Genomic DNA, 26,561 nt, shown 5'->3' on the forward strand with positions numbered 1-26,561 from the left:
TATACTATATACTAATAGTAATTTGTTTTTATCAACATGTTTAGATTTTATAAAGTTACTGTGCAGATTTTTTCAAGAATTCTTTTTTGCTGCTCATTTATACGCTCACTCACTAAGTTTAATAAAAATACATAAGAAATTTATGTAATATTTAAAGGTGTTAACTGTAATCTTACAATGCAAAATGATAACTTACAAAGGATTAAATTCATCACAATTATGTAAGTATCTGGATATTTGCCACGAGGCAAGGGCTTCAATAACCTCTCTCTTTTTTGACCATACATGTGTTTGTATCCCTGATAGTAGATGTGACTGTAGAGATGTACTGAAGTACTGTGGTACATATTTGAATGTGTACAACTGCCTTGTCCTGCCTTGTTTTGACATGTCCAAGTTTACCTCAGTTTTTGTTTATTACTGGACTTGATTAGTCCAAGGAGCACTTTGAATACTTGTTCTATTTTTGCTGTATACTTAATACATATATAATTGTGTACATTTTGGAAAATAAACAACTTTAATTTAATCTGTATACATTTTGTGGAAAATAATTTATTTTTAGTGTAATTGAACACTTTGTATATTGACCCAAATAACTCCTTGCCACCCCTGTTTTAAAAGTCTAGCTCCGCCACTGCTCATGATCAATAAGTTGTATTCGCCTCAATCTGATTCAGTAAAGTCAAACCGCAGACAGTGAAGCCTCAGGCGGGAACAGAGGATTCTGCTTGGTCCTAAAGCCTTTCCCCAAACATCCACGATCACAAATAACAATGATTTTCGTAAAATAATGATTAATTATTAATTGATGATTTTTTGTTATCATTATGGTCTTGTGAAAATAATATGGGCTGTGAGAAAATTATGAATACAAAGAGTAGTGCTGCTGAGTGCAGGCATGTTTCAGCCCAGTAACACACCGTTCCTCAGAGCCAAAACACAGACCGAATTCTGTTCAGCTGGAGGGGGTTGGGTTTTTGGGGTTAGTTATGTGTGGCTTGTGGGGGTCGAGATAAAGGTGTGAATTGCTCTTTCATATGGACAGTGTCTTAAGACAATGTTAAGAGTTTGTCTGTTTCTTTTACTGATTATTTTCGGGTTAAAGCATGATTTAAACAGATTCACACTCAATCGCTTTTGCAATAATGCGTTCAAACAAATGTAATCTTACAGTGCTACTACATTATCAGCATGCTATCTGATTTTGAAATCTTGAAGAAGTTAATCGATCTGTTTAGATAAAATAACTACTGTTATTTTCATCACAAAATTTTCACAGCAGAAAGCAGCAATTAAAGATGTAATGTTATTAGTTTGGCATGTGATATAGGGAAAAAAGTTTACACATAGCTTAAGCCACTTTCGAAACTCTCCTGTTATTTTTTTTTTAACATACTGTTTGAAAATCCTTTATTCACGGAGTGAAGGCGGAGCATGTTTCTGGTATCAGTGCGCGCGGAGGGGAAGTTGTTGCTGCTCATAAACTCTGCTGCGAGTGAGAGAGACGTTTCACCTGACGAAATGAAGACGATTGCGGGAACGCAAGCACAGCACATCCGCAAAAAATCAACCTGCAGCAATGCTCGTTGATCGACTCGCCAAGCTTTACTTTTTGTAGGTCGCATGGCAGTAAATAATTCGATAATATTACCATGCAGTCAATACAGATATTTAATAAAAACATTAAAACAAGCAGGGCTGTAAAATAAAACAATAAAAAACGCACGCCAGGTCCACACCGGACACAAGTGGAACGATCCAACAAAAGACAACAGAACACAGTGATGGATACACTGGACACGAACCCCATCAGTGAACTGATGCTCGTTCGGTTTGTGACAATGTTCTGACACTGCTCTCAGATGATTTGACACTATAGTGTGATGTCATCAAGTTTAGACACACTTTTCGCTGTGGGGCACAGATGACAACTTTCGCGTCCGGTGTAGACACACAGAAAGTCGCTGCTCTATTTACAAATAAATTCTAAAAAAATAATCTAAACCATTGGCATAACGAGATGGAAATATAAACTAGAAAATATATTAACAGGTCCTCTGTCCATGACACTGGCTCACTGCGGAGCTGGCAGTTTTAATCTGAACAGCTCTTAAAGCTGAGTGGATGGTTAGATGCATGGTGGGCTAGTATAAAAAAATGAAATAATAAAAAATAAAGGTCTTTCCAGCATTAAGGTAATAACAGTACTGTTTTTTTTTTAAATCATCTTGTTGCAGTTATAAATTTGCCTGCTTAATGAATGATAAAGAACTATATTAAAACTTGTTTTGTAAAATTTCTTCGTCATTTGAATATTGATTTAAAAATCGGTTTAAATCATAAATCTGATTTTTTCTTTCTAAAATAAAAAAAACGGCTTTTTTTAGGCCATATGATATTACCCTACTTTAAAAGCAAGTAAAGGATTTGTTCCCTTTAAAATCACTTAAGTTGTCAATTACTAAAGCTTTTTTTTTTACATCGTGTGAATGTGTGACGTTTCGCGACCAGTGAAACACAAGGAGAGGGAGAGATCCAATAGCAGGTAAATTTATTAAACAAATGAGGGTAATCCAAATAAACAGTCCAAGGAAACAAACAACACAAAAGAGGGAACAGGAAGGAAAGGAACGGGAACTCTGAGAACGAGAAGGCAAGGGTAAAACTCGGGAGACGAGAACACTGGTAACACAAAGGGTAAGGACTCCATACAAACAACAGGGAAAGACTGGGATTTATAAGGAGGCTAATGACAAATAGATTGCCTGCACCTGGTGCAACTAACTGGAGTGCAATTACTGTGAAGACAGGACCAGACTAGAGGGATTCTAGTGCCTATGGTGAAGGGCCTAAGGGGAAGTGAGCTCACTAGTGGACACCCAGGGAAACAGAGACTGACAGCGTGACATTACCCCCTCCTCCACGGAGCAGCTACCAGATGCTCCACCCAAAACCAAGGGAAAACCAACAGACAAAGAAACTAGGAGGGAGGTGGAGCGGCGGAGGACTAGGGGGAGGGACGGAGGGCCAGATAACATGGTAGACAGAGACAAGAGGACCAGGTAAAATGGGGAAACAGAGACAAGACAACCAGGTAAAATGGGGAGACAGAGACAAGAGAAGTTCAACACAAAACAAGGAGTCCAGGAGGGTGGTGGACCAGGGGGAGGTACGGAGGGCCAGGTCCTAGAGGGAAACGGAACGACAGACACAGACTAGAAACCCAGGAGGGAGGTGGACCGGCGGAGGATCACGGGGAGGACGGGGGTCCAGGTCCAAAGGAGGAAACAGACAGAAAAAACAAAAGAAAACAAAAACATAAGAAAACAAAAACATAAGTCCATGAAGGACATCCTGTGATGCCCACCAGGGTGGAGCAGAAGACCACCACAACCGTGTGGTCAGGGCCGGAGTCCCCCAGGACGGAGCAGAAGACCACCACCACCATGTGGTCATGGCAGAAGCCCCTCAGGGCGGAGCGGAAGACCACCACAACCCTGTGGTCAGGGCGGAAGCCCCCCAGGGCGGAGCAGAAGACCACCACATCCTTGTGGTCGAGGCTGGAGTCCCCCAGGGCGGAGCATAAGACCACCACAACCGTGTGGTCGGGACAGATGCCCCCCAGGGTGGAACAGAAGACCACCACATTCTTGTGGTCGATGCAGAAAGCCCCCAGGGCGGAGCAGAAGACCACCACATCCGTGCGGCCAGACCAACGGGAGGACGAAACTCTGGTAATCCCATGGTGTTTCTACTGGATTCCAGAAGATCGGTGCGGACTTGACTCTGCTCATGAAGATTATTGGTGACTTGCATTTGTTCATGAAGATCCCCGGTGACTTGACTCAGTCCTTGAAGATCCCCGGTGACTTGACTCTGTCCTTGAAGATCCCCGGTGACTTGACTCTGTCCTTGAAGATCCCCGGTGACTTGACTCTGTCCTTGAAGATCCCCGGTGACTTGACTCTGTCCTTGAAGATCCCCGGTGACTTGACTCTGTCCTTGAAGATCCCCGGTGACTTGACTCTGTCCTTGAAGATCCCCGGTGACTTGACTCTGTCCTTGAAGATCCCCAGTGACTTGACTCTGTCCTTGAAGATCCCCGGTGACTTGACTCTGTCCTTGAAGATCACCAGTGACTTGACTCTGTCCTTGAAGATCACCAGTGACTTGACTCTGTCCTTGAAGATCACCAGTGACTTGACTCTGAAAGGTCAACGGTGACTAACCTTGTCTCTGGAAAGTCCATGGTGACTAACCCTGACTCTGGAAGGTCAAAGGTGACTAACCCTGACTCTGGAAGGTCAATGGTGACTAACCCTGACTCCGGAAGGTCAACGGTGACTAATCCTGACTCTGGAGGGTCCACGAGCACCTAACTAGACTCTGGAGGGTCAACCGGAACCTGACTCAACTCTGAAAATTCAACGGTCACCTGACTCGGCTCTGGAAGGTCAACCGGAACTAGCCCTGACTCTGGAGGGTCCATGAGCACCTGACTCGACTCTGGAGGGTCAACTGGAACCTGACTCAACTCTGGAAAGTCAATGTGCACCTGACTCAACTCTGGAAGGTCAACAGAAATCTGACTTGATTCTGGGGAATGAACTGGAACGTGACTTTGGAAGGTCAACAGGAACTAGCCCTGACTCTGGAAGGTCAACGGTGACTAACCCTGACTCTGGAAGGTTGACGGTGACTAACCCTGACTCTGGAGGGTCCATGAACACCTGACTCGACTCTGGAGGGTCAACCGGAAACTGACTCAACTCTGGAAAGTCAACGGGCACCTGACTTGACTCTGGAAGGTCAACAGGAATCTGACTCAACTCTGGAGGGTCAACGGGAATATGACTCGACTCTGGAAGGTCAACTGGAACCTGACTCGACTCAGGAAAGCCCACTGTAACTGCCATCCTCTGCAGTGGCTCCTGGCTGGCGGCCATCTTGCGCAGTGTCACTGGGTTGGGTGGCCATCTTATACTGTGGTGCTGGCTCCGCAGACGTGACGTGAACAGTTTGGGAATCTCTAGGATCTTTGACAGCATGGAGAAATAATCCAAAAACGTCTCTGCGGCCATCTTGGGCGTTGGCGCTGAGCTGGTGGCCATCTTGCACCGTGGCGCTGGACTGGTGACCACTTTGCTGTGGCGCTGTGCTGGCGTCCATCTTGCCTCGTGGCGCTGGGTTGGCGACCATCTTGTGCTGTGGCGCTGGGCTGGCGGCCATCTTGCCTCATGGCGCTGAGCTGACGGCTATCTTGTGCTGTGGTGTGGGGCTGGCTTCCATCTTGCCTCGTGGTGCTGGGTAGGCGGCCATTTTGCACTGCGGCGCTGGCTTGCCGATTTGCACCTCCTCTCCCCTCTCTGTCCACAATGGGGAAACGGCGGTTCCCATCCGAACCCCGGGTCAACGGGAGGCCACAGTGGAGATCGCTGCCGGACCTCCTCTCGGCTACTCACTCCTGAGTGACCTCCCCTGGTTCCACGGAACACAACCAGGCAAGTTTCCTCAAAGCCATTCCTCTCCCGCTTGACTAGAGGGATTCTAGTGCCTATGGTGAAGTGCCTAAGGGGAAGTGAGCTCACTATTGGACACCCAGGGAAACCGAGACTGACAGCGTGACAGAATGTTGTTGATTATAATGACAGAACTTGAGTTTAATTGTGAGGACGTTTTATTAATTCTTTAGAGTTTCAAAGATTTAATCGTGCCGGTTTAATTTTACTCGTTTCTTGTTTCTAGGAACATTAGGCCTAAATAATGGGAACAAAATTATACAGTGCTTCACATTTAAACATGCAACAATTTCTTAATCAGTTTACAGACAAATGTCTTTTTCCCAATAAGTTATGTCCAAATAAAGGACAGGTAACGAATAACAAAAATGCATGTTGTTTTATTAAAGGAAAAAATATATTTATATTTAAAATATAAATTAAAATATAGGCATAATATATTAAAATATTGACATTTTGCATATTAATCCATGTAGCCTACCCCCCTAAAATAGGCTACCACTTTTAATGCTCCGATGCAAAGTAAACCACAATTTCTTTTGAATAATATAACGCATAATTAAAATAATATAAATAATACTGCACACCTTTTAAATGTGTCAAATCTAAAATATGGTTTAATACCATGTAGCTTAGAAAATATAAGCACAGACTCAGGCAAAGGCTTGACATTTATCCTGCTTGAATTCGTTCTAAGAAATGCACATAACTTCATAAATACCGAACTTTCATCTGTGAATATTAAATATTTAAACTATAGTGTTTTTCTTTCATTTTCCGTGACTGAAGCAGTCAAATGTAACACATCAGCGAGGCAAAACTGACGTCTATTTGCGACAATGTGCTTTGATGCTCTTGTTTGATAACTTGTGGTTAAAGCGCCACTCAGCGGTAAAAAGCTGCAAATGCACTTAACAAACGCCGCGGCGGTAAAAATGGCGTTTTCGATGTCTACTTAGTGTATGTCCTTCCATCTCCACCGTGGGACTCGAGACCGGTGGGTCGAGCAGGTGTCGCTCATTTCCCAATCACTCCACCGGCCTCGCTCATTCCCACGTCCCTCGGCCCCGCCCCACTCGTCACAGAGCAATTATCCCAGATAACTTAATCCAGCCATACTATTACGTGAAGTGACATTCAGCCAAGTGTTGTGACCCATACTCAGAATTCGTGCTCTGCATTTAACCCATCCAAAGTGCACACACACAGAGCAGTGAACACACACACACACTGTGAACACACACCCGGAACAGTGGGCAGCAATTTAATCTGCGGCGCCCAGGGAGCAGTTGGGGGTTCGGTGCCTTGCTCAAGGGCACCAAAGTCATGGTATTGAGAGTGGAGAGAGCACTGTACATGCACTCCCCCCACCTACAATTCCTGCCGGCCCGTGACTCAAACTCACAACCCTTCGATTGCGAGTCCAACTCTCTTAACCATTAGGCCACAACTTCCTCCTGTTCATCAACAGCAAGTCAAGTCAAGTCACCTTCATTTATATAATGCTTTAAACATAATACATTGCGTCAAAGCAACTGAACAACATTCATTAGGAAAACAGTTTGTCAATAATGCAAAATGACAGTTAAAGGCAGTTCATCATTGAATTCAGTGATGTCATCTCTGTTCAGTTTAAATAGTGTCTGTGCATTTATTTGCAATCAAGTCAACGATATCGCTGTAGATGAAGTGACCCCAACTAAGCAAGCCAGAGGCGACGGCGGCAAGGAACCGAAACTCCATCAGTGACAGAATGGAGAAGAAACCTTGGGAGAAACCAGGCTCAGTTGGGGGGCCAGTTCTCCTCTGAACAGACGAAACCAGTAGTTCAATTCCAGGCTGCAGCAAAGTCAGATTGTGCAGAAGAATCATCTGTTTCTTGTGGTCTTGTCCTGGTGGTCGTCTGAGACAAGGTCTTTACAGGGGATTTGTATCTGGGGCTCTAGTTGTCCTGGTCTCCGCTGTCTTTCAGGGCAGTAGAGGTCATTTCTAGGTGCTGATCTACCATCTGGTCTGGATACGTACTGGATCCGGGTGACTGCAGTGACCCTCTGATTTGGATACAGACTGGATCTGGTGGCTACGGTGACCTCGGAATAAGAGAGAAACAGACTAATATTAGCGTAGATGCCATTCTTCTAATGATGTAGCAAGTACATAGGGTGTTATGGGAAGTGTTCCTGGTTCCGGTTTACCTAATTAATGCAGCCTAAAAATCCTTTAACGGATTTGGATATTAAATGCTTATTAGTATGTTATGTGTAAGCCAAGTTAAAGAGATGGGTCTTTAATCTAGATTTCTAGCAAGTGTGTTCGAAGAATCGAATTAGCCAGATCCTGATTAGTGAGATGATATCATCTTGGATGTGACATTTCATCTCGGATGTAATAAGCAACATACGAAGAATGGGCCCCAGGTCTGCCCTCGAATAAACATTTTTCTGGTTGACTAGTGGTCGTTCATTTTAAGCATTAGTTGACTAACCACATGTTTATTAATAAACCATTTAAATCATCGTGCTAATTGAGCCTTTGCCTAAATAGCTTATAAGCACTCAAACAGACACATAAAGCTTGTCTCAGGACATCAGCAAAAATAATGATGATCAACGTGTCAAGGAAAAAGATTTAAAATTAAACCGCATTAACATTTTAATAATCTATTGATAAACTAGTGTTTTCTGTGATTTCGGCTTTAAGAGATGAATTCGGCAACACTGGCTCATCATCTCTACAGTATTGGATGTGCCTGAATGCAAGTTTTATACGGGTTACATAATCTGGTTTTTTTTTTCAGATTTTAATTGTTTCATTTGATATTAGACATGTAACTCTCTATAGATATATTTGCATATCTGTAAGGCAAGTATACACAAAGTTTTGTGCTCAAGTTCACAGAGGCCGAGATGGCAGAAAGTGCATCGTGTTTGCTTTCATTATTTTACAAAAGCGCAGTGTGTTGTTGTTATAGTGACTGCACACAAATAAACATTTTTTTCAAATATTTCAAGATTTAAAAGATGTGTTATTCTTATTTGTATGACCAAAAAGATAGTATTTTAAGAGCAAGGGGCCGCACTGGCACCTCCATCTGTCCTGCAGTGTGCGCTACTACTCCGTTTTCACACTCTGCACAGACTCTTGAATAGCACATATTTTTCTAGATTAACATTAGCTTGAGCAGCCATGTAAAGTTGCTACTACTTACTACATATTTCAGATGATGAGCCCTATTTGAGGTTGATGAATGATAGGCAAGCATTTGGATGTACAGTATTCCAACAAAATCCAGCATTAAACGATCTGTCCGTTACTGTCTGTTACTGACTGTGTGAACGCACCACTTTCTGTGTTATCTTCTTTTTTTTCCTGCGACTACGTGTCTTATAAAATTTTAGTTGACCAGGCCTCTTCAAGAGTCAGCTGCTAACTTATCAAGTAAAGCCTATATGGTGTTTTGGTTGATTTCTGTAATAGTCATCACTTTTACTCAGGCCTTGTTTTGTAAGATTTAATCTTGCCTGATTTGTCAGGGGTCTGTACTGAACTGAAATTAAAATAACAAACTTCTAGTCATCATTTAGTTAATCTCATGTCGATTTATTTAATGTCAAGAAAGTCAAGGATATATATATGTATATCCTTGACTTTCTTGACATTAAATAAATCGACATATATATATATATATATAATGTATGTGTGTGTGTGTGTGTGTGTGTATATATATGTGCAGTGCTTTAAGTGGGCCGGTACGCACCGCCACTTCCAAATATAGCTCTTGAGCGTACCGCCACCTCTCCGTGCGCCCAGAACGTGCTCATTTGGACATCTGCTTTAATAGAGGGTTTAGTCCTTTGCCTGCGCTTGCGCTGTCGCTTTTTGGAATGCACGCTTCCAAATTCATCCCACCCAGAGCAGACTACATTACCCATACACCCTTGAGTTTCACAAGAGAAAACTGCATGCGTTGCTTGTCCTGCAGTCAGTGTTAACAACTCAACGTGGCCAGAGAACGTGTGATACGCGTAAGCTCAGCTCGATAAATATACATATACAGTGAACAACACTTATCATATTCTCCTGTCTTTAGACTCTCAGCTATGGTTCTAACACAACATGGTTAGATTTAACTGACTCACTGGCTGACACCCCACCAAGCCTGGATGATATCATTGCAGGTCAGACGCAAGCTAATGAAGTAATGCAGTAGCTCTTTCTGGTAGGGTGACCAGAAGTCCCGAAAAATTTGGGACAGTCCCGAAATCTAAACTGTTGTCACGAATCCCGAATCTGGCCCTAATTGTCCCAAAAATTATACTAAAGCAAAATCTTGAGTAGTTTTTGTCTGATAAACATTAAAAACTGTCTGCGGAGGTTGAGTCTTCCTGCAACCAGCCCCCGCCGGCTGCTCATTGGCTGCAGCATCTTTTTTCTAAGTTAAAAAAAAATACCGTAGGCGGCACAAATTTAGATATTAATTTATCTAATTAATCTATATGCACAAAGACAATACGACCCTTCTGTTTTAAAGCTTGATGAAGAGAGCGCAAGTTGCTGCAGCTGCGAGGAGGACAGTGACGCACGTGTACAGGAGTGATTGACAGTTCGCGGCACTGTGTACAAAAAATACGTTTAAGCTCATTAGCGTTAGCGTTACAACAGACATTGTTTTTTTTTTTCTTTTTACAATGGGGATGAGGGGAGTGTAACGGATATGCAGGTCATCGATTCATGGGTTCTGAACTAATGAATCACGGTTCGTTGAATCTAAAACAATGCAAACCTAACACTTTTAGATTTTAAATTCAGGCATACAAATGAAACCTTCTTACTCTAAATGCCTGGCGCCAGCCTGGCTGGATTTAAATTATTTACGACAAGAAATTCCAGAGTCATGTGGGCGAGCCTCAAAGGAGAAACAACCCCCCCCCCCCCCCCCCCACATTACTGAACACACACACACACAAACTTTTCTTAATAATAAAGTCCTTAATAATATGTATTTTGAGTATGTTTGTGCGCTGCATAAATGGTTAATCCTTGTTATGTGAAGAGTATAAGTTGATACTTATGATTTGGAAATGTTTCTCCTAATTTTAATGTTCTCAAATAGAATCATGAGCTGTAACCCAACTCCTTCAGAGGTCGTAAAACTTTATGACCTAACAAACAGGACAGGAAAGATAACTCTTAGAAAAGAGAATAGTACCCTTTTATTTTCTCAATGAATTTTAAAGGTATAGAATGTATCTCTTTTTGTGCTTAGATGTCTCCCCATATCAAATTGGAGTATCTGCAATTTTATCATGTGTTAATGAAATTTTAAATGTGTGTAATTCTGCATTTGAACATAACTTCATGTTTTGATCATTTATATATGTCACTTTTGGTGTCTGTTTAATCGTCATGCTTTGACGAACTCATTTATCTAAAGCAAATTAATGAAAAATGTATTAATCTGGAATTACGAACGTGCTAGGATATCACTGTTGAAATCTGATAAACTCTAATTTATTAGGGTGGGTGTTTCCACAGAGACAAAGGAACTTTTTCCCACTTCAGATCGCGGACGTTCATTGGTTGTTCACGCGAACAGAGGCGTGAACCATTTCAAGCCATAAGAGCTGACCCCGGAAGGTCCAGCTCTCTCTCTTCTCTGGTCCTCGCTCTTCTCTTACGCGCTGCTCGTCCCTCTCCGCGCTCCGATCGCCGACAGCCATTCTCATGACTCCTTCGGAAGCTTTCGTTTTCGTTGTTTTGTTTATTTTCATTACTAAGTTTATTCACCTATTCGCCTCTCCCCCACGAGGAAGACGAAGTCTGAAACATTGCTTTCTTTGAACTTTCAAATATCGCGCGATTCCGCAGCAGCTCAGAAGACAGAAAGTACACGCCTAGCTACGGGACCACGCTCACGCTGCTCCAGCACACACAGAGACACTTGCAAGTATAATTCTCTATGGAGATTTTAAATGCTGCTTAAAAGTTTGTCTATGATTTGGATTTCTATGTTGCCTCTCAAGGGTTAATGTCTGTGAGTTTGCATATCATGCCTATTCTCTCATTCTCTCTCTCTCCCTCTCCCTCATTTGGATTTTGTTATGTCTTGTACAAAGTTTACTGTCTATATTGTCGTACGCGTATTTACTCTGTATAAATCGTAGTTGATGTATTATTAGTTCAATTATTAAATTCCATATACTCCAGATTGTCTATCTAAGTTGCTCATGTTACGAAGTCAATGAAATGCCGATCTTAGCTACAAAGCTCATTTGTTACTTTTAAGTAATATAAATTTTATAAGGACAGGAGAATGGTTTCATGGCCAGAAACTATTTGTCCTGGAATTATAAGAAGTGATAGCGTTACTGAGAATTAATAAGTGAATCTTACGGCCGTTTGCTGGATGAACCACATTTGATTTACATTAATTTATAGTAAAAGATATCACAATAATTGATATGAAGAATAGAATATTGAAATATTAATGAGTAAATTACAGTGCCTTATGATGAGTTATTAATGTATACAATTGACCTATTTTTCATCTTCAATAATTTTAATGCAACAGTAATATGATATATATATATTAATCATATTCCTGATTAATTACCCAAATTCCCTATATATCATTTGAGTTAATTATGTACAACCCAGTGCGGCTACAGGAGTCATCAAAACTATATATATATATATATATACCCAGATAGCACAGGTACGTCGTGGAGACGTCTGTGAAAGATCGTAGCATCTGGTGAACATCGCATTCGATCGAATGTTTTTAGCTGTTAATGAGCCGTCTTCTTTACCTCTATACGACGTCTATACGATGAATCTTCCAACATTTGAAATTATGTGCTGCCACGCAGCACCGATCGGAGCAAACAGATAAATGAGGAAAACTATAGAGTTTTTAAAGCACTACCATGTCACACAGACGCGACCGTTGTTGCAAATAGCTATGCCAGAAATATAATGAGGAATCATTTTTCTGACGGGGATTTGTCAATTCGCCCGCTTCCATTGTAGGCGATATCAGTGATTATCTTATTGCGTTGCATCGCGCCGCTTGCGTCCAACTAGACACATGCATTTATAATAAAATACAAATACAACCATAACTATAAACACACATACACACGAACTCTCTTTGGAAGCCGATCATGCACAAACTTTGTTTGCTTGATCCCTCCGTAGACAAAAATACATGCAAAAAATGTCAGCCCAGTTTCTTATTTAAGTGACTCGTTTCAAGCTAACTGTAATTTTACTTGCGATATCATTGGTTAATATTACTTGTCTGTCATCTTGTAGAAAGCATAAATTAAACCCTTTGTAGCCTACCACACTTGACTGCTGTTTAGAATTTCTAGACAGCAGTCAAGTGTATTTTTAACATTACAAGCTTGATAATTTGAGTAACACTTTAATTTATACTATGTCTGTATGAAGGTCAAAGGTTTGTGTGGTTCTTTGATTCCATGCAATACATTGAAATCCAAAGCCATTCTCATATTCTTATTTACTTCCAAATAATGATGCTCACAATTTCCAATGAGAAAGTTAAAGGTGACAAAGGCAAAGAAAACCCTTGATGTTTAACTGAATGAGGAAGAAGCCTTCGGATGAAAACCCTATACAAATGTTAATTTGAGTCATATTGCCTCATAGAATTAATGATACTGACAAAAGTCTCATACTTGATTATGACAGTTAATACTACACTTTATTTTCTAGTGAAAAAAATAAATAAACTGAGCCTGTAATAAACTTTAAAACGATCTTTAAATAATAAAACATTAAGGACACACTTTAATGTATTAACTGCTGAAAGCATCGAGGTGGGGGGGGGGGTTGACTTTATTCACAACATAACGGAGTACATAATAACAGTCTCAAAAAAATGATAGAAAGATCTCTATTAGAATAATCCATAACATTTGCAATGGACAAGGTGTAGACCGTGAACTGGTTATGGACTGCACTTAATGAAACTGTTGCAAGATGGATGTGGGAATGATGGAGGGCTATAGGTAGATCTGTGCTAAGGATGTTGTCCTAGGGTGCCTGGTGGAGAAAAGAAGAGGAAAAAAATGTTCGAGCATTTTATAAGGAAATAATGTTACTGAAAACTTACTGTGTAAACAATAATACAATACTGGGCAGTGAACATTATGTACAATGCACACAATACTGTCAACAACCTCTGTACTAGATACTACACAGCTGTGCCACTGAAATCAGATTCATGAACATGATTGTCACAATATTTATTTGAATAATGTTTTTGGGTGAACCATCCCTTTAAGGTCCATGTTTGATAGAGATAATTGCTCATTTAGCAGTATTGCTGTGAAAGCTGACAGTAATGAATGAAACTGAACAAAGTTCTGACTACCATACATTAAACAGCACAGAGCAACAAACCCAAAGCTGAACTGTGTATGTGTGCCCAAACTGTGGGCCCCTACATCCTTCCCGATTTTGTCCTCCAAACAATGTGAAAACTGAAGTCAAAGAAAACAAATATAGTGAATGTATTTATGTAAGTTGTGCTACACATTAGCCAAAAAAAAGGGTTAAAATACAAACATGACATTGTAAAACAAAAAACTCTTTGCTTGCCATTTTAAAGCATAAAACATATTAAAAATCCTAAGAACAAAACACCCATTAAATGTTAACTGTTATGCGGAACATGTATTCACGTTAATATACACGTATATTTTTAATATAGTAAATTAACATAGCAATTGTTTTACGTGTAGTAACTGTAGTAATTACATGTATACCCCTTTACATTTAATGCTCTCATAAATATAACATAGAATATTAAACCTACATTTAAAATATATATTTTAGTACAATGTAAATTTTAGTCAGAATCATTGCACTCCTATTCTCCTATTCTCTTCAATTATTTCCAAAATTAGACAAGGACTCTACCATCAAATGTAAGTTGTGCTCTGCAGAAACATGACTCAGGTCCACACACATCTGTCAAAGCATCTGTCAGAGCAAACTGCAAACAATATTTCTTTACTGAAGCATTTTCTCCGCTACTTTCAAGTTTTGTACTCTGTATGTGACCCAAATAATCCTATCTACTCCAAGTTATAAAAGATGCTGATGGTTCAGATTTAACAGAAGACTTTCAAATACTGCTTGACTTTAGTTACTTGTTCATATAGTTACTTGTTCACACAGACCGCAATCGAAACACTATTGTAAGCAGTTGTGTGTAGAGAACATTGAGACTCACATCTGTAAGTAGATGCGGTTGTTACTCCCAAACAGTGAAGGTGTGAACATAGCCTACCTATGAGTAGTAAAAGTTTGTCCTTTTGTTTTCTTTTTAAAAAAAAAATTAATTGGGTTAAACTGGCTTCTGCTTTTCAACTCCGGACAAACTTTATTTTATAATTTATGTTTTTTTTTTTTTTCATGGTGTATCACATATCCTACATTCCAAACATATTTGTTCTTCAAGTTGCATTCTCTGAAGACTGGAAATGTTGTGGAATAACTTGCCTTTTTAATATATAAAGAAAATAAAATGTGGCATTTTATCAAATTAATCTAAAACATTATTTGATTAAGATAATTGGTTGCAGCCTAAAAATTAACCATTCAAATATAGACAACAGTGTGCTAAACAACTGTTTACATATAGGAAGAGGTTTGGTGGTGAACAGTGGGAGAAAGATCCTCACCCAAAGTTTGGCCTGTAATATCCACAGCTGGTCCACCCAGAGGTTCTGGTGAGCTGGCGGCAGAATGAAGGAGATCTGCTCAAAATCTGCTTTACAACATTAAATCTTGGCTATATGAGGTAATTCTTCTTGAGTGGTCTAATGGTACTCAATGGAAGTTTGTCGACACCCCCTAGTTGTTTTGGTATACAAAAATACAGTCAACGTTGTTAAAACAACAACAACAAACAACAACAAAAAAAATATACCTGAAAGAGGAGTTTGGAGGAGAAGAGACAACTAGATCTGTATAGATTAGACCATGGTGGTCTCCATAAATAGACCGGTTGCAGAAGAGTGGATAATGGAAGGACTACAGCCAAATATCAGGACATAAGTCTGCATGAGTCGGGTAAGCAGAATAGATTGCACTGTAAATAAACATCATTAAAACAAATGGTAAAGTCACTAAATTAAATCCCTATAAATCAAAGCAATTTTGAACTAACTACAGTCGTGGCCAAAAGTTTTGAGATTTACATAAATATTGGAAATTGGAAAAGTTGCTGCTTAAGTTTTTATAATAGCAATTTGCATATACTCCAGAATGTTATGAAGAGTGATCAGATGAATTGCATAGTCCTTCTTTGCCATGAAAATTAACTTAATCCCAAAAAAACCTTTCCACTGCATTTCATTGCTGTCATTAAAGGACCTGCTGAGATCATTTCAGTAATCGTCTTGTTAACTCAGGTGAGAATGTTGACGAGGACAAGGCTGGAGATCATTATGTCAGGCTGATTGGGTTAGAATGGCAGACTTGACATGTTAAAAGGAGGGTGATGCTTGAAATCATTGTTCTTCCATTGTTAACCATGGGGACCTGCAAAGAAACGCATGCAGCCATCATTGCGTTGCATAAAAATGGCTTCACAGGCAAGGATATTGTGGCTACTAAGATTGCACCTAAATCAACAATTTATAGGATCATCAAGAACTTCAAGGAAAGAGGTTCAATTCTTGTAAAGAAGGCTTCAGGGCGTCCAAGAAAGTCCAGCAAGCGCCAGGATCGTCTCCTAAAGAGGATTCAGCTGTGGGATCGGAGTGCCACCAGTGCAGAGCTTGCTCAGGAATGGCAGCAGGCAGGTGTGAGCGCATCTGCACGCACAGTTAGGCCAAGACTTTTGGAAGATGGCCTGGTGTCAAGAAGGGCAGCAAAGAAGCCACTTCTCTCCAAAAAAAAAACATCAGGGACAGATTGATCTTCTGCAGAAAGCATAGTGAATGGACTGCTGAGGACTGGGGCAAAGTCATATTCTCAGATGAAGCCCCTTTCCGATTGTTTGGAGCATCTGGAAAAAGGCTTGTCCGGAGAAGAAAAGGTGAGCGCTACCATCAGTCCTGTGTCATGCCAACAGTAAAGCATCCTGACACCATTCATGTGTGGGGTTGCTTCTCATCCAAGGGAGTGGGCTCACTCACAATTCTGCCCAAAAACACAGCCATGAATAAAGAATGGTACCAAAACACCCTCCAACAGCAACTTCTTCCAACAATCCAACAACAGTTTGGTGAAGAACAATGCATTTTCCAGCACGATGGAGCACCGTGCCATAAGGCAAAAGTGACAACTAAGTGGCTCGGTGACCAGCATGTTGAAATTTTGGGTCCATGGCCTGGAAACTCCCCAGATCTTAATCCCATTGAGAACTTGTGGTCAATCCTCAAGAGGCGGGTGGACAAACAAAAACCCACTAATTCTGACAAACTCCAAGAAGTGATTATGAAAGAATGGGTTGCTATCAGTCACGATTTGGCCCAGAAGTTGATTGAGAGCATGCCCAGTCGAATTGCAGAGGTTCTGAAAAAGAAGGGCCAACACTGCAAATACTGACTCTTTGCATAAATGTCATGTAATTGTCGATAAAAGCCTTTGAAACGTATGAAGTGCTTGTAATTATATTTCAGTACATCACAGAAACAACTGAAACAAAGATCTAAAAGCAGTTTAGCAGCAAACTTTTTGAAAACTAATATTTATGTAATTCTCAAAACTTTTGGCCACGACTGTATATACTATAACTATATGACATTATCACACACACAGGTTTTTTTTAAGAGCTATATCTTGAGTCTTTTTGTTTATATTTATGCGTGTTATGATGAATCTGGCAATCAGAGATGCAGGATGCTAGTTTTTATTTTTAAATTACCCCTTCAATGTCTTCATTAAGAAATGTTCAAGAAAATGTCCCTTTCATAGCAAAAGGCAATAAATATCATTATTATTATGATTATTCTCTATATTGCACAAGGCTGAGCGAAAAACTTTCTGCATAATTTGCACATGCATGTCTTTAGGTCACAAGGGTTTGGAATTTTATGGATTTATAGTATTGCATACATTTACATTTCTAACAATTATAGAACATAAAATAATATTCTTTGATTTTTAAAATTTTGCTATGCGTTTAACGTGACGTGTATTGGAGTTGATTTGGGATCAAATGTTGTTTGTTGCTAACTTAACATGCACCGCGGTTGGTTGCAAAACGTGTTGCTTCAACATATGGTCGGTGTGACGAGTGGGGCGGGGCCGAGGGACGTGGGAGCGAGGCCGGTGGAGTGATTGGAGATGAACTACACCTGTTCGACCCGCCGGTCTCGAGGCCCACGGAGGAGATGGAAGGATATAAAACTGGAGCGACGACAGTGAAGGACGAGAGAGGACCAGGCCTGGGCTTTCAGTTGTGTTTTGGTTTTTATTTGAGCACACCAGTTGTCTGTGAGGGGCTGGTGCGCTGTTTTGTGTTTATTTTGAATTATTAAAGTTCCAGTTGATTGTCCGCCGGTTCCCGCCTCCTTCTTCCCGATGATTAGGAAGATTTTATCATTACAGTGGTGCCGAAGCCCGGGAGAAGGAGGGACGCGCTGCTGAAGATCCCTCGCCGCTGTGGTGAATCCGCGGTGCCATCGAGCAGGTGAAGAGTGTGCCGCCATGGACGCTCGAGGCGGTGGGCTGGAGTGAGTTGCCGGGGACGGGCGAGCTCGCTGCCGGCTGCCCGCGATTTGGAGGGGCGGCTGCCATCCGTGAGGGAGCGGAGGAGTCGGCGCCGTTCGCCAGGGAGCCGGAGCCTGCTGCCGTCCGCCTGAACGGGGAGGAGCAGGGAACGGGGGACTCCTGCCGGCTGCCCAAAAACTGTATCATTACAGTTGGGTAAAACTGTTTAATATTAGTTCACTTTTAAAAATCTTTCAACAATCCCACCAATGACAAACATACTATCATAAAACTATACATTTCCACCTTTCATACTTTACCTCTCATCCATCACTCCACCACAACTTGCCCTGACGTCTTCTTCATCCCTTGGTACATCGCCACCTATGGGGTTGCCCAATTATATTTAACAAAGAGGAACTCTCAGACTGGGAGGAAAAGAAAGAAGTAAAACAAAACAAAAAATTATATGACTTATATTTTTGGTAACACCATTGCTTTAAATATAGTAGGAAAACACTTATTATTATTATTATTATTATTATGTTTAATGCAAAGTTAACGCAGTGTGTCATTATATCATTGTACATTAAAAAAATTTTTAAAATATGAAAATAATTATTTTTCTTAAAACTTTCATTCTTACTCGCGTGCCAAGCCCACGAAACCGGGCAGCGGGCTTATATAAGCCGGGGTCTGTGCCCACCACGCGCACAGCCTGACTCCACTTTGAGTGACATCCCCAGCAGTGCGTTTTCCTGAGGTAAATGACTTTTTACTTAACCTATTTAGTTAAATGACTTTTTAAAAGTATGGACCGACAACAAAAGTAAATGACATTTAAAACTATGAAGAAAGAAAGTAATAAATTGTAATTATAATAACAATCCATCTGAGGCAACAGTTCGTTTTTCTGAGGGTTATACTACTAAAATAAATAGCAGGCGTTTTCACTCATGAAACCAGTTAAATTGTTATAAAAATTGGACTTTTAGAAATTTTTCTTTTCCGTTAAATTTATCACATTTCACAAAGACGATTTAATATATCGTTACAGTCCGCTCATCAGCGCCGTTAAACACCAAAATGCTGTTACATCCGTGTGACGTCATTGCTGATAGAACCAATCCGCTCCGTTTGAGAGACGCTCTTTCATTTTAGAGTTATGTCATGTTAACGTTACTTTAAAAGAGACCAATCATACAATTATTCTTAATAATATCCATTATAAATTCATTATTCACAATTGTATGGAAAGTAGTGCGTTGTCAAGTTTAACTGCGAGCGCGTAAACCCTCTCTCTAACACGCTGGCGTGTGCACTTAGAGAGAGAGAGAGAGAGAGAGATAAGAGAGAGAGAGAGAGCTCATAAGCCTTGACACCTTTATAGAAATCGGTGATTCTCAAGAATGAAAATGCATTTTTACTTATTTGTTAGTGGGCTGTAAGGTCTCATCGGAAACATTGCTCTGATTTCTTCTTCTTATCATGCTTTATCAAATAATATTATACATGGGATTTAATAGACTACAGTGAAATTAATTATCTTCTCTCTCTTTTTCAGTGTTGATTGCCGTCTTATTGTTGTAAGTGGAGTCAACGGCATTTCTTATTTGCCAGATTTATCACGTTTAATCAATAATCACTGATGAAAGTGAAAACATTTTAATGTGTACAGACATATCTCACTCGTATGCGTTCTTCTTTTTCTCTTTTTTTTTTGTTTGTCTACAGCAGCTACATACACCACAACGGCTCTTTTAAGAGCCACATCTTGAGAACGTCTTTGACTTTGTAAGTATATATTTTAAATGACCACTCAGTATTTGGCTTTAGATCAATTACAACAACATCATGCAGCATGTTAGTAATGTCTTAATAAAGACATTAAAGAGATTCTTACATACATAAATAGTAGCATCCTGCATCTCTGATTTGCCAGTTTCATCATAACAATTGATTTTTGATATCAGGAATTCACATTTTTAAAGGAATAGTTCACCCAAAAATTTTAAATCTGTCATTAATTACTCACCCTCCACGTCATTTCTATTTTCGAAACACAAATTAAGATTTTTCGATGAAATCTGACAGCTCTCTGACCCTACCGTAGACAACAACTCAACTGTAATGCAGGTCCAGAAACGCAGTAAGGACATGGGTAAAACAGTCCATGTGGCATCAGTGGCTCAACTTCAGTTTTGCAAAGCTACGAGAATACTTTTTGAGTGCAAAGAAAACAAAAATAACAATGTATTCAACAATTCTTACATACACTGACACGAATGCTAATTATGCATGTTCATGTGCTGATTACATCGATTACGCTCCTGGGTACTCTCCAAAATGGCAGAAGACGTAACTCGGGAAGAATAGCAGTTTAAATAAATTGTTATTTTTGTTATCTTTGTGCTCAAAAAGTATTCTCGTACCTTCATAAAACTGAAGTTGAGCCACTGATGTCACATGGTCTGTTTTATTGATGTCCTTACTACGTTTCTGGACCGGGGAACATTACAGTTGCATTGAAATTGATATCAGGAATTGCCCATGCAACTAGTGAAAATAGAATTACTGGTATTTTAAATAATATTTTAACTAAGGAGGTATGCTAATGAGTTAATGAATATTAATGAGATCTGCTTTTCCCATAATCTTCTTTTTAGAGTCAGTTTAGGCAAAAGATGGAGAAAGAACATTCATGGACAGAAACGGCCCCTCCTTTATTTTTTTAGTCAATGAAACAATTATATTATAGCTAGAATTTTTTTTACAAATATTTTTTAATTGTTTTAAAGTAGTTTTTATCCTGTTTCTATTTATTGTTCACTAAGTCCTTTGGATGATTAAAGAAAAACAAATGAACAAGGCACCACTGGATTCAAACTCCACCACTTAAACCATCATATCTTGGTAGCAGAAACAATTTTGTATATACATAACTATAAAAGATTATTTACTATTATTCTGGGTCAATCTTAAAAAAATATCTTTAAAAATTTGTTCGGATGACACTCACTGTCTCATGACTAGACATGTGCCAGTATTCGGTAATGCGATAAATCACGGTAATGAATATGCACAATATTGTTATCATGGGCACTTCTAAATACTGTGAATAATTATATTACAAATTATTCAGAATTTGGGATGCATTTTAAGAATACTTTTCCCATCAACTGGTCAAAATGCACAACACCACTGTATGTGTGTGCTCTGATGTAAACAAGCACACATGAGAAGCACATGAGGAACACTCGAGAGATGCGCTGAATGAAAGCACATTCATTCTGACAGCAGAGGGCGCTAAACTGCAGAAAATGCAGCCCTTACCCTGGAAACCCCCAAAATAAAGCAGCTGCACTATTTTCAAAAAACGTATTTAAGTAGATTTCAATAACTATTTATATTTGTGTATTCGCTGTGGTGCTCATCACAGCACCAAATACTTAAATATTTAGACTTAATAGGCTATTCATTTAAAAAACTTTTTTTTTTTACATTTTAATCTGGACTGCAACATGCCCTAGATATTGTTTGAAAGTGTTTTGATTCTTTGTTGTTTGTTTACACTTTACATTAGGGCTTCATTAGTTAACAAACTGCCAATGAAAATTTCTTCTGAACATTCATCGATCTTAGGTATTCCAATATTTAACAACACAGTGTTAAAATCTAAAGTTGCAACTGTGTTATTTAATGAGCTAACATGAACTAAGACTTGTACTTTTTAACAAAGATTAATAACTTCTGTAGCAAATGTAGCTATTGTTTATTGTGAATGTTAATGCAGTAACTAAGGTTAACTAATGAGGTCTTATTGTAAAGTAATACCGGTAGCACTTTATTTTACAGTCCTGTTCCTCATGTAAATACTATGTACTTATTATAGTAATTACAATAACTATGTAATAACTAGGTACTACCCATGTAGTTACCTTGTATTACCAGAACTTTCTTAGATAAATACACTGTAAGTACACTATAAGTACGTGTTAGTACACGTGCTGTTAAAAAAGTGCAACCGTAATAACTATTGGTCTTTATAGTTCTTTTGCACTTTAATCTGTGTAAAACCTTAACTTTTTATATTTTTCTGTATTGCTTTATTGTATTTTTATTTAAATACTCAGTTTTTTTTTTTTTTACGAAAAAAGTTATTAAACCTGTTATACTGCATTATAACCATTTTTTAATACTAAATTTCAATATTGTGATAATACCGTATACCGTGATAAAGCATTAGTAATTAATCGCAACATGAAAATCTGATACCCGTATATCCCTACTCATGTCATTAAATTTTGGGCAGATCAAATTTATATTTTTACATTCAATATTGACATTTTAGCCATTCTTATGTTTAGTTCCAACCCTCATCTAACAATTATCATCTGGTTGGAATTAGAGAAAAATTTTCAACTAGTTGAATTAAATGGATAAACTATCTAAAATAAGTGACCAAACATATTTATTAAGCTTTTGCATGCTATTTCTAGGCAAACATTTAGATCCAATACTTTAAACACAACGACAAAACTGACATTACCTGTTATATTGCTTCCCCAATTACAGAAAGTTCTCTACAGTCAACCACACTCGCTCAACAACTATATCCACAGTTCACACTTGATCAAAACCAAGGTATGTGTATTTATTGTGACAGAATTATTAGACATTACGCATTGTCATGCATATTAAACATTGGTTCTGAATTCCAATCTTGGGGACCTATAACACTACACATTCTGGATGTCCGTCTCATCTAGCATGCTCTGTTGGGTTAAGGGGATTCTATTATATGATGATTTAAACCACATGTAAAAGACATCCAAAATGTGCAATGCAAGTGTCTTCCAAAACTTGAGTTGAGAGCCACTGCATTTGGCTTATCAGGTTAGTGCACTGCATTTTCTGTGTGTGTTAATATCACAGTACCATGGATTGCAAAAAACCATCTTACTGGACATTGCGAAGAAAAGCCAAGGCTAAGGTGGACAAACAACTCCAGTCAATGGAAGCATCACTACCATCATCATGGAACAGTATGGTGGCATGAACAGTGACAAAAGCAGCATCGCTGATGACAACAATGACTTTATGGACGGTTTTTCCCATATTGATGAGCCTGAATGTGTCACCATGGCAAGTGCTTCACATAGCAGTGAATCTGACACAGACTCAGACACAGATTCTGAACTGCATCCAAATTCCCTTAATGATGACTTGGCAACCTGGGCAACAGAACATCAAATAACACATGTGGCACTAAATTCATTACTTAATATCCTCCGCAAGCATGATCTGAATCTGCCAAAAGATGCCAGGACACTATTAGGAACAGTGCGTTCAAATAGAACTGAAGTCCAACAAGGCTGGTGGCCAGTACTATCATTTTGGTCTACTGGAATCCATTTCAGGTGTACTCTACAACAACATGGACATTTTGCGGAATGTGAGCAATTTGAAGCTCCAGGTGAGCATCGATGGTCTGCCTCTTTACAAGAGTTCAGCAACTCAATTCTGGCCCATTCTTGTAACTGTGCAACATTTGGTGCAGGAGGAACCTGTGAAAATAGGTTTATTTTGTGGTGATAGTAAACCAAGCTCACTGGATGAGTATCTTGAGGACTTCATCTGTGAAATAAAAGACTTAAGTCATGGTTTTGAATTTGAAGGACTCAAGTTAACTTTACAGCTTACCTCAATGATTTGCGACGCACCTGCACGTGCATTTCTGAAAAAAGTGAAGGGCCATGCAGGCTACCATGGATGCGAAAAGTGCATTCAGGATGGTGTGCACCTGGAGAACAGGATGACATTCCCTAGAAATGACATGCCTCTTAGAAATAATGACAACTTCAGAAATAAGACTGATCCAGATCACCACCATGGCATCTCACCATTAGAAGAAACATCCTTGGATATATGGTCTCTGGATTCCCCCTTGATTACATGCACCTTGTGTGCCTTGGTGTCATGAGGCGGCTTCTCCACTTGTGGCTTCGACTGGGTCCTCTAACTTGCAGGCTGTCAGGATTTCAAGCCACTGTGCTGACAGAAAGTTTGGTTGGTGCCAAAAAAAAATGTGCCTATGGAATTTGCGCGCAAACCAAGGGCAGTGAGGGAAATAGATCTATGGAAGGCGACCGAGTTTAGACAGTTTTTATTGTACACAGGCCCTGTTATGCTGAAAGACCTACTCAGCACGGAGGTGTACAAAAACTTCCTGCTGTTTTTTGTGGGAATCTTCATCTTGTGCAATAACAGCCTAATTGGTGATCACATCGAATATGCCAATGATTATTCTGTGACTTTTTGTCACACACTTTGGACAGCTATACGTTCCCAAATTCCTGTCCTACAACGTCCACTGTCTTGTACATCTTGCAGAAGATGCAAAACACCATGGTGTCTTCGACAACTTCAGTGCTTTCCAGTATGAGGATCACCTTAACAAGCTGAAGAGACTCCTGCGGAAACCTACATGTCCACTGAGTCAAATTGTGAGAAAGTTCTCAGAAATGCAAAGCTGCAGCAAAAACAAGGAGAAAAACAACCCACCACTGCTCAGAAAACAACACACGGCTGGCCCTCTACCTGAATGTTTTCATGGATCTTCACAGTACAAAGAAATAAAAACATGCTCTTACACTCTTAAACTGGACCAGGCCAACAGTTTTGTTTACATTGATGGGAAAGTTGCAAAGCTGCAAAATATAATTTCAGCGAGGGATGACATTTTTGATTATCCCCTTCCATCCTCAGAACTTGGTATTCATCTAGTTGATGGCATCTCAGGACCAACACATTTCTGCAAGTTTGAGAACATTGAGGCGAAAGCTTTCTTAGTTCCTTATGACCGTAATTTTGTTTCAGTCCCTCTTTTACACACACAAATTTTTTTTTTTTTGGACTTGCTACTTTTATTTTGGGTAACTGAATCATGCATATGAACAACTGAAATGTAATAAGAATCGTTACACTTTATGGGGCTTTAGGTTGTTCCAGCTAAAATAAACAAAACAACAACAAAAAGAACATGTACCTGATAGTGGAGTTCGTCGGTGAAGGGAGTACCGGTCCTGTAGCAAATTCCTGGTACTCAGATGGCCACTCATGGTGGCCTCCATACAAAGACTTGGACCGGTTACTAAAGAGCGTCAGGTTGATGGAGGCACCACAGCCAGATAAGGGTTGGACCAACCATCAGGCCAGAATTCTACATGAGTCGGGTAAGCAAGTTAAAATACACTTTAAATAAACATTATTAAAACAGATGACAAAATCACTAATACATGGCATTCCACAGCTTAATGTTTTCATGAATTAAGTTCACATACTTTGATAATTTCAGCATCATTTGACAAGATTTCCAAAAAATGGAAAAGGGCATGCTACACTTCTGACATCTCAGAATCTGAAAATTCTATAAAAAGAATTCACAAGTAAGTTGTAAAAATACATTTCACTTTAAAAAGATACATTGAAAAGTAATTTTAACAAACAGTAATATTCAGTCTTCTGAAACTATACAAAGTTTATGTGAGTAACATAGATAAATTTAAGTTATTTACTTATAATCTTGAATTCAGCCCTACCTTTTCACTCACAATTAGGAACCAGCTATGTACAGTTTCTAATGCAGGGCTCGACATTTACGCTTTTCAGCTTCTCCGGGACAAGTGGATTTTGTGAAGGGGCAAGTGAAAGAATTGTACTTGACCGACAGGACAATTAACCTCATTAAAATTTTAATAAACAATAACTAGGGCAGCACGGAAACTTTGGCGAGAATGACTCTGATTGTATTACTTTCAGTGTAAACTCTGGTTAAGGTCACATAAGTTGAGGCTCGTGGAGAAATCAAAACTATAAGCGAAACAGCACACACAAAGAAACAAACGTGAACAAACATACTTCGGTAGAAAAAAAAGATAAATATTCTAATTCCATCAGGTGCGTGATTTCACATAGAGCAGCTGTTACTACACAGAGCCGTTGATCACAGACAAGCTGAGCAAATCCTAGCATATAATGAATGTGGATTTGTGCAGCTTGTCTGTGAACCATGGCTCTGTGTAGTTACAGCTGCTCTATGTGAAATCACGCACCTGATGGAATTTACCGCTGATTAGAGAACCGGCTTTACTGAAGAGATTTGCATTAATCATCGGCCGATATATAACGTGCACCCCTATTTAACAAAGTCTATACAAAAATTATTTTATTCCACCAACGTTAATCCGGACATTTCTTCAACAATTTATAGGATCATCAAGAACTTCAAGGAAAGAGGTTCAATTCTTGTAAAGAAGGCTTCAGGGCGTCCGAGAAAGTCCAGCA

The 26,561-nt window shown here is 39.5% G+C and overlaps 3 long non-coding RNA genes across 3 annotated transcripts; 1 reads left to right on the top strand and 2 right to left on the bottom strand.

Annotated features, from left to right (window-relative positions):
• Positions 1-13,428: 13,428 nt before the first annotated feature.
• Positions 13,429-14,676, bottom strand: LOC132106176 (uncharacterized). The gene is made up of 2 exons (XR_009424045.1): positions 14,208-14,676; positions 13,429-14,177 (listed from the first exon to the last, which is right to left on the bottom strand). It is a non-coding gene; the product is annotated as an uncharacterized LOC132106176 (long non-coding RNA).
• Positions 14,677-15,070: 394 nt separating this feature from the next.
• Positions 15,071-22,140, bottom strand: LOC132106180 (uncharacterized). Its single transcript, XR_009424050.1, has 3 exons — positions 20,648-22,140; positions 15,484-15,645; positions 15,071-15,321 (listed from the first exon to the last, which is right to left on the bottom strand). It is a non-coding gene; the product is annotated as an uncharacterized LOC132106180 (long non-coding RNA).
• LOC132106186 (uncharacterized) lies at positions 18,594-25,409 on the top strand. Its single transcript, XR_009424057.1, has 5 exons — positions 18,594-18,978; positions 19,780-19,801; positions 19,950-20,009; positions 22,791-22,859; positions 25,217-25,409. It is a non-coding gene; the product is annotated as an uncharacterized LOC132106186 (long non-coding RNA).
• Positions 25,410-26,561: the final 1,152 nt, after the last annotated feature.

This window comes from Carassius carassius, chromosome 26 (assembly GCF_963082965.1).
Source record: "Carassius carassius chromosome 26, fCarCar2.1, whole genome shotgun sequence".
Classification (NCBI taxonomy): domain Eukaryota; kingdom Metazoa; phylum Chordata; class Actinopteri; order Cypriniformes; family Cyprinidae; genus Carassius; species Carassius carassius.